Genomic DNA, 11,531 nt, shown 5'->3' with positions numbered 1-11,531 from the left:
AACTCCAGGTATTGGTGACTAAAAACGAAAAAGGATAGCGAGCGGCAATACGATATGTAATGTGGCTTTGTTGTATTTTGGATAAGCATTTCCTGCAGCATTTCCGCCAGATTAGACTTTTTATACATCAGAGAACTAATTTGAGCGCTAAGTTCTTGAACCCACATCTTGAGAAAGGTATCCTTCTGTAAATACAATCAAAATTTTAAAGTAAATTCGGTGCAGTCTTGGCAATTTCGCTATTGCCATCATATTATAGTATTGTTCAGACAAAAATTATCACTGCATACTTATGGCACGCGCAATATATGTTATCCTTAGCAAAAATAGCCGCTGCATCCTATTAAATAAGCAAAGTCAAGTAGTAATTCAGTATCTCGTATTTCCCTTGTCGGGTTTTTATTACTGTTTAAAATTGGTTTTGTGATCGGTTCAAGATTCAGTAGTTTTAATTTTCGCTGAGAAAAAAAAATAAGCCATATACTTACTCCTTGTTTCACGCTAAAACACACATGATAATGGCATTCGAACCCGGATCCTCCCGCAAGCTAACAAATAGTAGAAGCAATTTGAATCAAGTCCAAATGACGCGATTGGTACATTTGTACAGATTTCTTTTCGCTAGTTACAGAGTGACATTTTTGGAAATTTTTATTGGGCTTAACTCATAATTAGGGCTCGCAATCTCATGTAAATGCATGTTTTTAGTGGGCATGTTCAAATCGAAATAGTTATCTTTACGAATCATGAAATTTCCTTTAAAAAGGCATTCAATCGTTAGTGCATATTTTTCAGTAAATGCATGATTTTGCATATTTTGCTAAAAATATCCGTTTTTTTCATCTTTATTGCGCATATTTTAGTACATTTTACAATAAATGCAAGGTGCGGCTCCGCACTAGGGTTGACAGATTTTTTATGCGGGAAATCAGTACATTAGAATTTTTCATGCTAAAAAAATCAATACTTTTCAGTACATTTTTATTCAAAGCAAAATTATGTATGTAAGTAACAGACAATACTTTAAAACACCAGAGTACATGTTTTTAACAATATTTTGGTATGTAAAAAAACATAGTTCATAAAAAAAAAAGTGTCATTGATTTTAACATGAGTGTACACAGAAGCCAATAAATTATTTTATATTTATGACATTGTTGAATAGCAATAATGAGATCATCTCCATCTTCAGTCTTTAAATAGTCAAAGAATTATATACATTTCATTTTAAAATTACTTTTAATTTGAAGTTCACTTTACAAAATTTTAATTAGAAGCCTGTTTCTCTCTTTGCGCCATGAATCGAACTTTATACTCTCAGATGCTTCGTTTGAGTGTGGTATTAAATTATTAAATTATTATTAATTATTATTAAAAAAAATACATATTTCAAACTGTGAAAACGTACCACTATTTAAGGACTTCATATATATTTCCTCATGGCTTAAATTCATTTTTTCAACTACGCAAAAACTTTGAAAGACTAAGAACTCGCTGAAAAGAGTATCTAACTCTATGTCTTATATGCAAAACTCTTTTCAAGGTCAGTAAATTGTGGAAAAAGAATTGTAAGTTATGGGCAAAAGCCGTTCGAATATCCAAATTCGTTGATATTAAACTGTAAGTTATTTTCGAGATAACTAACAACACTCGACAAAAAAACGCCAGCCTTATTTTTAGATAATTTAAGCTCCATCATATTGTCGTAGCTGGAATGTAACGACCCGGCGATATGCCCATAAAGCGATTGATCTTTTCATTGTATTATTCCTTTCTTGGTCATATCAAACATTATCTGAAACATGTCAACTATAATTAAATTATTTTCTTCTTACTTTTTACAGTACAGTTTAAGGAAGTTCCAACGTTATGTAAAAACCTTAAGAAAATCTTAAATTATTTGGTTGAAATTCAGTACAAATTTTGAAAAATCAGGACATTAGCGTACTGATTGAAGAAATGAATAAAATCAGTACAAGAGTTGAAAAATCAGTACTGTACTAATAAAATCTGTACGTCTGGAAACCGTACTCCGCATTGAATGTGTCCCACGCGGTGGACATGGGCGCTTCGCTCAGGGAGATAAAAAGCAAAAATTACCGAAATTTATCACTCGAAGGCTAAGCAGAGGTGGAACCGTACAGGATCGTACAGGATTACCCGGCACTTCTGGGTGTTGTACGACCCACTTAGACCAAAGATCTCTTAGGAATGAGCAAAGAAGATACCTACTAACTTACTGCATTGTGCACAGGGCACTGGTCCGTTGGTGTAGTAACTGCGATGGCTCTGGCTCAAGAGAGGCAGTCGAATACTTCCTGTGCGAGAGTCCTTGCAAGGATGAGGCTAAAGACACTCTGCAGCCATTCCTGCAGAATGTTTTAGAGTGAAGCTGCCTCTCTCTGTATCACTTACTGAAATTCATTAAAACCACCAAATAGCTGTAGGTTGTGCAAGTTGTGGAATAAAAATGGCAAACTTTCTCAACTGTCTATTTACATACGTTTGTATCTGACTGATTGATTATAACCTAATTTTATACATATATATGTATTGTATTTTGAAGTGAATTGTTTTCGTTATTTTCGTGTCAAAATACATGTGTTTTTTTATTTTTGTACCGACAATAAAATATTAGGAAAATATTTTTAATTGCATATTTTACTTGTTTATAGCGCATATTTTTGAAGTGCATATTTAATGCGCATATTTTCGATTTTTTAGTGCATGAGATTCTGAGCCTTACTCATTATCTATAAAAATGTCTAGACGAGACCATTCTGTGATTGGTCAAACAAAATTTTTCACAAGTTCCAAGATTTGACGTATCGAAATATAGCATCGATGAATATCGATGTGTGGTATAAAAACATCGATATTTTCTATGCAACGAATGAAAATATCAACAGTTTCATTAAACTAAAAATATACAACAAGAAAATGAAGCAATCGCAACTTCGATAAACGTGCAATGTATTAGTTGATTTAAACAGTTACAAATCCCAGCTTTTTCTGTTCTTTTTAGAAGGCTTGGAAACAAATTTTCGGAAGGTACTGTGGTGGTCCTATCTTTATTTAATTAATTTAATCCTTTTGTTTATAAAGGCAGAGAGGATTCCGTCGTTCAATAGGCAGCTAACGAGTTGCCGAAATATTCATAGGCAGCCGTGAGGTTGCCGCAATGTTTGAGAATTGAAACACAAGTTGTTGTCTTGATATTTCTAATCTTATTTTATTGAACAAACTTAAAGCTATTTATACACAACGTATTTTTAAAGCCCCACCTCTTTTCCAGTGCTTTATGATTCAGCATTCCAATTTGCAAAGCAACCAATCAAAACGCAGGGCATAACGGGTCGCCGAAATATTCTGCTTGTACTGTGGCGACGTCGCCTCAAAGCGTCGGGCAATGCAGTAGGCATATATGCAGAGAACATAACGATTATAAGAAATAAAATTAAATATTGCTCCATAATTATTACTGAACAATGGAAAAGTTGTTTTCGTCTCGCGGGACGATTATTTCAAGACGAATATTACTTACGTCTTCTCATAATAATTACATGGACTTTTTTATTTTTTTCGTCTCTCGGGACGTTTATATCAAGACGAATATTATTTACGTCTTCTAATAATAATTATATGGGCTTTTTTATTTTTTTCGTCTCTTGGGACGTTTATTTCAAGACGAATATTATTTACGTCTTCTTATAATAATTATATGGGCTTTTTATTTTTTTCCGTCTCTCAGGACGTTTATTTCAAGACGAATATTATTTACGTCTTCTCATAATAATTATATCGGCTTTTTATTTTTTTTCGTCTCTCGGGACGTTTATTTCAAGACGAATATGATTTACGTCTTCTCATAATAATCATATGGGACTTTTATTGAATTAAAACTTCTTTATCGAGTTCGGAGATTTAGGTCCGTTAATTTATCTATTTTCAAGTAATTCTATGGATTTTCTGTAGTTAAATGAAATAAATAAATAAACTATAGCTTAGCACAGATACGCTAACGGCCCTTAAAGCGTTAAATATATTTATATGTGACACGTAAAGTTAAAAGGGACCCACGCTCAGAAAAAAAGGTTTCGAGAAAAACGACTTTGAAGTTTACCAAGTTGATTTTGATGCTTCTGAACGTTTTAATGGATTGAAATTCGTTACTCGGGGGTTTTCGGGGTCGCTGATTACGAATCGGATGCTAGTGGCTAATGGCGGATCCAATATGGCGGATGACTTTTTTAAAAATTGATCGGAATCGCTTGAAACTCATTACCCGGGGGTTTTTGGTGTCGCTGATTACGAATGCGATGTTCATTTTTTTTAATTCAAAATGGCGGATCCAATATGGCGTGAAAATTTAAAACTTGTTCGGATTCATGTGAAACTCAAATATGTCGTTGACATCGAAAACGAGGTCAGTGATTACGAATCCGATGTTCGAAAACCCCCGAGTAATGAGTTTCAAGCGAATTTGATTAATTTCAGAATAGTTTGTCAGATTTGATTTTTTTGTACTTTTTTTGTGTGAAGGTACCTTACTTTGAAGTGAAATTGAGAAAAAACTAATGCAGCTAGAAAGCTGCGGTTTATTGCATTGGAAAGAGTGGCCCGTTTACTATAAGAGTCGATGAAAAAGTGAAAACCGATTTTTTCTGACCGTAGGTCCCTTTAACTTTACGTGTCACATATATAAATATATATATACATATATATATTAAAGGCTTTCCTTTTACGTGGTTTTGGTTCTTGAAAAGGGGTGCCAGATGTTAGAAAATCAAATGCAAATAATCGAGTTCGGAGATGTTTACGTAAAATATTTAACCCACCGTCACCACATCTGCACCGAGAATTGACGAGATTGGTATGTAGAAGTGCAATACGGTTTTATTTTTCAAAAAAGGTTTGCCACATAATAGAAATTAAATTCAAAATATTAAAACTATTTAAAGTTATATGGGTTATAACATATGGGTATCAATCCAAATGGTTTTGATTATTTTATTTTTTAACTATACATATATATTTTTTTTTATTTTGTTATGTACTTCCTTTATGTACAATGTGCATGTCCAATTAAAGATATTTAATTTTGGTTATTTTTTTATAAAAAGATAGTTTATTCTTTAACAAGACCCGTATAATACCAAGTTTCCAAATTTATGCAATATTAAAAAAAAATAACAAATGAGTAATCCACTTGCAAACAGCGTTATGTGATTTTATAATAGAAAGCCATAAATTTGAAAAAACGACTACGATAACAAGTAACATTTAAATAGAATCTTTTTTATTATTACCTGAAAATTTGGATAAATAAGAGCCTTATAAAATTATAACATAACATACCATGACATAAGATAACATTAACAGTCTACACGACCTAAAGCAGTTTTCTAGGTTCATCAGAAGATGGATACTTTTGAAAGTTTATAAATAAGTATGATAGCGACTTTTGGAAGAAGAGTTAACATTTTATGCTATTTTTTCAGAATATAAAAAGATTTTGCACTATGTTGTTAGTGGACATGAACCTACTTTAAATACTGGTACGTAATCCACCCAAAGGTAAAAATCGAAAAAATTTTGCAAGTGTAGTACTCAAATCTTCGTACAAATTTCGAGCCATTTGAAACTTATACTTTATTCTACTGGAATTCAATGGGCAACAAAACTGCATACTCAGAATCTAATTAAAAAACTCAAAATTTTTACGAAAATTTGTTGAATCTTTTTTTAAATTGCATAAATTTTTAAGGCAGTGGCACTCGATTGTTACATTTGTACAGATTGGTATATTGGGCTATTGGAACAACATAAAAAATGGAAAATTTTTTTTTGTTCTCAAAAGATTGGTACAATACAGGGATGTTCTATTGAAAAATTTCAACAAACTAATTTTCGTGATTGGGATAAAGAAAAATATTTGGGTATTCACACAATTGGGATACGATTTGCACCAAATTTTGGCAAATATCGAATCGTATGACACTGCCTTTAAACTTGTATTTATACGGATGTTGTTAAAGAATGAACTATAAAAAACTAACCAAAATTAAATAACAAATATAATATTTTATAACTTGTGAAAGTTTGGTGCGGTTTCGACTACTGTACAATGTACAAAAAAAGTGCGGTTTTTCCGGCGGGATTACCAAGCCTTGTACATTTTAAGACTTCTAGCAAAATATTTCTGAAAAATAATAAGATTTACGTGAGCTGGACTGGTTTGAAAATACCTCTAAAATGGAGTTTTTTATGAATAAAAATAGTTTCTTAAAGAATTTTTTGGAATAAATCCTCCCAGATGAAAAAACAGTTTAAGCTTAAAAAATCTACATAAAAATATTAAAAAATTTTATCAACGGAATCATAATAATAAGAATTTGATGCTGTTTTTTAACTTTCTTCAAAGGTTTGGGTAAGAAAAACTTGAATAACTGCTCCAAAACTTTACCGATATAGACTTATGAGGTATCAGTGGAAAGGTATTTTCTCACCTTTTTTATTTCTTTGCAAAACAAACTTATTCACGTGCCAAAGTTTTCTTTATCAAATACCAACACATCTTAACTCAACATGGAATGACACGCGTTTATCTTACCTTCCTCTTTCATACTTTGAATGAGCTGATTCGCAAAGAAATTCAAAGGGTGAGAAAATACCTTACCAATGATACCGCATCAGTTTAAATTGGTAGGGTATTTGGCTGAGTTATTCAAGTTTTCTTAAACCAGTCTTTGATAAAAGTTCAAAAACAGCATCGAAAATCTCATTAGATATTATGATTCCGTAGAAAATTTTTTAAAAATATTTTTATACAAATTTTTTAAGCTTAAACTGTTTAGTAATCTGAGGGAATTTTTTTCAAAAAATATTAAAAACAAAACTTTTTTTTTTTTAATAAAAAACTAAATTTTTGGAGGTATTTTCAAATCGGTCCAGCTCACGTAAATCTTATTATTTTTCAGAAATATTTTGGTAGAAGTCTTAAAATATAATAGATTTCATAAATCCAGTGGAAGAATAGTACCGATTTTTTCTTGTATGGGGAATGATGCAGTCTACTGTACATAAGTTGACTATGATTACTGGGCCGAGCTATCATAGTAGCACAATGCCACTAAGTGCATTTTAAAATTTTCAGGCAAAAGCCTCATGCGATTATCGATTATATTTTTTGTTGTTTGTGTGAAATATTTTATTTTTATCAGTATTTTTCTTTTAATCAAAATGTGTTGAAATAAAAGTGATAATAAAAAAAAATATTTTGCCAGAAAGCACCCCTCCCCCACCCCCCAACAAAAAATCCTGGCTACGGCCCTGCTCCTGCATATAGTTTAGAAATGAAGTTTTTTAAAACTCTTGCGTTTGATATCCATATTGTAATCACTCATTAAAGTTATTAAATAATTAAACAGTTGGCAGCCCTCATCCACAAATTTTCAAAGTGAAACTGTCTTAAACCTATTTTTAGACTACAACCAACCTCGCCTGACACCCATATTGTGATACGTATTCCAGTTATCTAACTCCCATGATCATGTTCAATTGAATTTTTTAAACAGATGGCAACCCTCCCACATGTTGCTTAGAAATAAATCCTTTTCAACACCATTTCGATTGATACCCATATTGAAGTAATTAATTTAACTAAATCGAATTATTGTTTTAATATTTACCGGATAGCAAACTAACATAATTTGAACCTTCTCCCAATTCTCAAATTCTCAAAACTTCGTCAAAATCGGTCCAGAGGTTTTTGAGTAAATGAGTTACACCACTTTTGCAACTTTACTTTATATAAATACGTATAAGATTTACTCACTTCTCATTGAAAATCTTTAAAGCTATAAATAATGTTGTATGGGCGGTCATAATAATATTCGTCTTGAAATAAACGTCCCGAGAGACGAAAAAAAATAAAAAGCCAATATAATTATTATGAAAAAAAAATAAAAAGCCCATATAATTATTATAAGAAGACGTAAATAATATTCGTCTTGAAATAAAAGTCCCGAGAGGCGAAAAACATAAAAAAGCCCATATAATTATTATGAGAAGACGTAAATAATATTCGTCTTGAAATAAACGTCCCGAGAGACGAAAAAAAATAAAAAGCCCATATAATTATTATGAGAAGACGTAAATAATATTCGTCTTGAAATAATCGTCCCGCGAGACGAAAAAAGATATTTCTCGTAAATAATTTTTATACAAGGATGGAAAAAATTTCTCTTAAAACAAGGCGACGTTTTTGATCCTGAATATTAGGATAATAATTATTTTCGGTCTCTGCATATATGTAATACTCCTATATTGGCAGTAAGAGCAAGTACCGTCCGAAAACACTACAGTACAGATACATATATCAATAAACACGTACAAAAGAAAAGGAACACATTCGTTTATAAATAAACATGTACACAACACATACATAAAATCGGCACTCACGTACACAACACATAAACAAAAACCGTACTCGACTGTCTCGCTTTGATTTCGGAATGCTTACACATTGGGAAGTTAGCTTACCGCCAATATAGAAGTATTACATATATGGCACTAGGCTGCTCTGTTAACAATGCTTAGTCAGCGATAATGGAATGTTTGTCAACAGGTAATGCTTATGTTGCATTTTGCCGTGATTCACTACACCCTTACCCATAAGCGGAAAATTATTTCTGTGGTATAAATAAATAATCTTTTAAGATAATGGAGATATGAAAATGCCGTACATGCGTATTTCTATGTGGATAAATTAATATTCTGCTTAAAAATAATACTGGTGATAAAATTACTTGTATTACGTTTACCATTAATATCTGTGGTGAAGTTTACTCCTCTTGAATTTACAATTTCATATGGGCCATGGTATGGACTTTGGTTTTTCTTTCTATTTCTACTTTTACATAAACTAAGTCTCCTATTTCAAAATTGTCTGTGTTTATAGTATTGTCATATTTTGTCTTTCGTTTACTCTTTACAATATTTATTATATTTCTGGCATTTTTATTGAAGTTTGGAGTCTCATTTTCAATTCATTAGCATAATTGTACATGTCATAAATTCTATTTTGTTTGTTTGTATCATCGCTTGGTAGAGTTGGAAGCTTACCGAATACTAATTCATACGGCGAATACAAAGTGTCTACGTGTGGGGTCGTATTGTTCGCGAAAGTGTAATACGGTATCGACTTGCCCCATTGATAATCTTCGGCAAATGAAAGTAAATACTCGTTCAGTGTTCTGTGTTTCTGGTTTTTCTCAAGTGAACCTATTGTCTGATGGTGATATGGTGTGAAAAATATTTGGGGTTGGCTTTCATTTATGGCCGTTCGTTAAAGGGGCGGTGGGCGAAAGGTAAGTGGGCGTGGCACGGGTACTCTTTATGAATTTGTACAACGATTTTGGGTTGCTGTGCCCAAACGCGTGAATCGAATCAAAAAACTTTTACACACACTTGTAGACAACAGTTCACGCTTTATTACAAAAATGTAATTTACTAAATCTGTGCACTAATTTAACAATAATGTCGGTTGGAAATATGGTATTTGTTGCAAATTTTTGTTATAAATTTGTATATACATTTTTATATACAAGATATTTTTATAAAACACCCAGTAACCAAAATAGACATCACTGGGGCGGCAGCCCCAGGTTTACCACACAGAAAGGGAATTCTAGTTATGTCATCCTTTCCCAAGATTCATCACTGGGGCGGTAGCAATAATAATTGCTTCGGTCTTCCAGGCTGAGGTATTTGCAATCCTCAAGGATATGAACTACGTGGTGGAAAATAGGTAGAGCGGAAGGAGTTTACGTGACGGCCAAGCTGCACTTAACACACTACTTACTTCCAGACTCTGAGTGCCAGTTCAATCGGGAGTACCTCCTATCGTCCATAACTATAATATTTATCATATCATGAATTTCAATTTTCGTTTTTGCGCATATCGAAATTTCTTTTTAATTTTGTTGATATTTTTTTTACAATAAATAAATGATTATTGAGGACTAGGTATGGCAGCACGAAATGTCACAATCTGCTTAATTGTCAGGTAGTTAATATGGCGCCCGAAAAGCGACAATGAAACTACCTTCTTTTTTGTATCATGCGTTTTACAATTGTTTATAAATATTTTGACCATTTGTCTCATATTTTTCCAAATATATCTTTGTTTAAGTTTTGAAACAGTTTTTCGAACTCCTAAATGGCCTGCAATGTTTAAGCAGTGAGATTCGTCTATTAATTTGTATTTAAGTATCATGCTTTTTATTTCCCTTGGAGCTTTGTATATATGTATTTTTTTTCTAATTTATTATATTTCTTCTTGAACGCATTCATATCGATATTTGTATACCCGAGCGCACTTGTGCACAAGGGTATTATAACTTTGTTCACATAACGGTTGTTTGTAACAGGCTAAACGAATCGAGAGTCCGTCCGTCTGTGCACACGATAACTCGAGTAAAAATTGAGATATCTTAACGAAACTTTATACGTGCACTTCTTTCGGGCGTAGGACGGATGGTATTGGGCAAAATCGGACAATAACCTCGCCTACCTCCCATAAAACGGTAATTTTCAGATATACTAAAACTGCGATATTTTAGTAACAACTGAAGATTATTCACTCAAAATTGATATTTACAATAATTTTTAGACGAAAAATGAGAATATGGGCCTGTTCGAGGCACGTAATAAAAGCGGCATTATCGCCGTACTGATGAAAAATGGCAACATTGTTGCAACTGCCCTACTGAAAATACATTGCTAGAAATTCACACGGAACGTGATTCTTTAATAATTCACGCAACACTGCGGTTGTGATTGCAACTCGAACAAGCTCTATTATACATTTTTGGAAAATAGGCGTAGCCACGCCCACTTTTGGTTACATGTGTATATCTTGGTAACCGCTGCACCAATTTCTTCAAAACTTGGCACAGTTGTTAGCCTTGCTACGGCATAAATAATATAAATGGCTGAACATTTTTAAAATCGGACAATAACCACGCCCACATCCCATATAACGGTAATTTGGAGAAATACGAAATCTTCGATAAATCAGTAAATATTAAAGCTGATTAATTCAAAATTGATGCTTGAACCAATTCTTTACCAAGAAATACGTTTATGATATGGTTATTGTGCTTGCCACATAAAAGCAAACCGTTGAAAATTATTGAAATCGGTCTAAAATTGAGGCCGCCTTTCATATACCAATAAATTTCAGAAATGCTTGAAACTTCAATATTTGGAAATTAAGAAGGCTTACCGTGTAGCGGTAGCTTTCGGAAAGGTGCAAATCATATATTTAATACTTACGCCGGGTATTTAATGCTCGGCTCCGCCCGAACTTAGACTTTCTTACTTGTTAAATATTAAATCTTTTTCACAAAGGGCTAGCTCCCTTATATGTGAGTTTCTCAATAAGCTATGTACTTTCTCCAACATTCAATCTAGATTCAAAGGGTCATCGCTACAAGTTATGTGCAATTAATTATTAATAATTTCAA

The sequence above is a fragment of the Rhagoletis pomonella genome, unplaced genomic scaffold (genome assembly GCF_013731165.1).
Source record: "Rhagoletis pomonella isolate Grant_MI unplaced genomic scaffold, Rhpom_1.0 Rhpom_scaffold_00014, whole genome shotgun sequence".
Classification (NCBI taxonomy): Eukaryota; Metazoa; Arthropoda; class Insecta; order Diptera; family Tephritidae; genus Rhagoletis; species Rhagoletis pomonella.
This window is presented reverse-complemented; position numbering follows the sequence as displayed.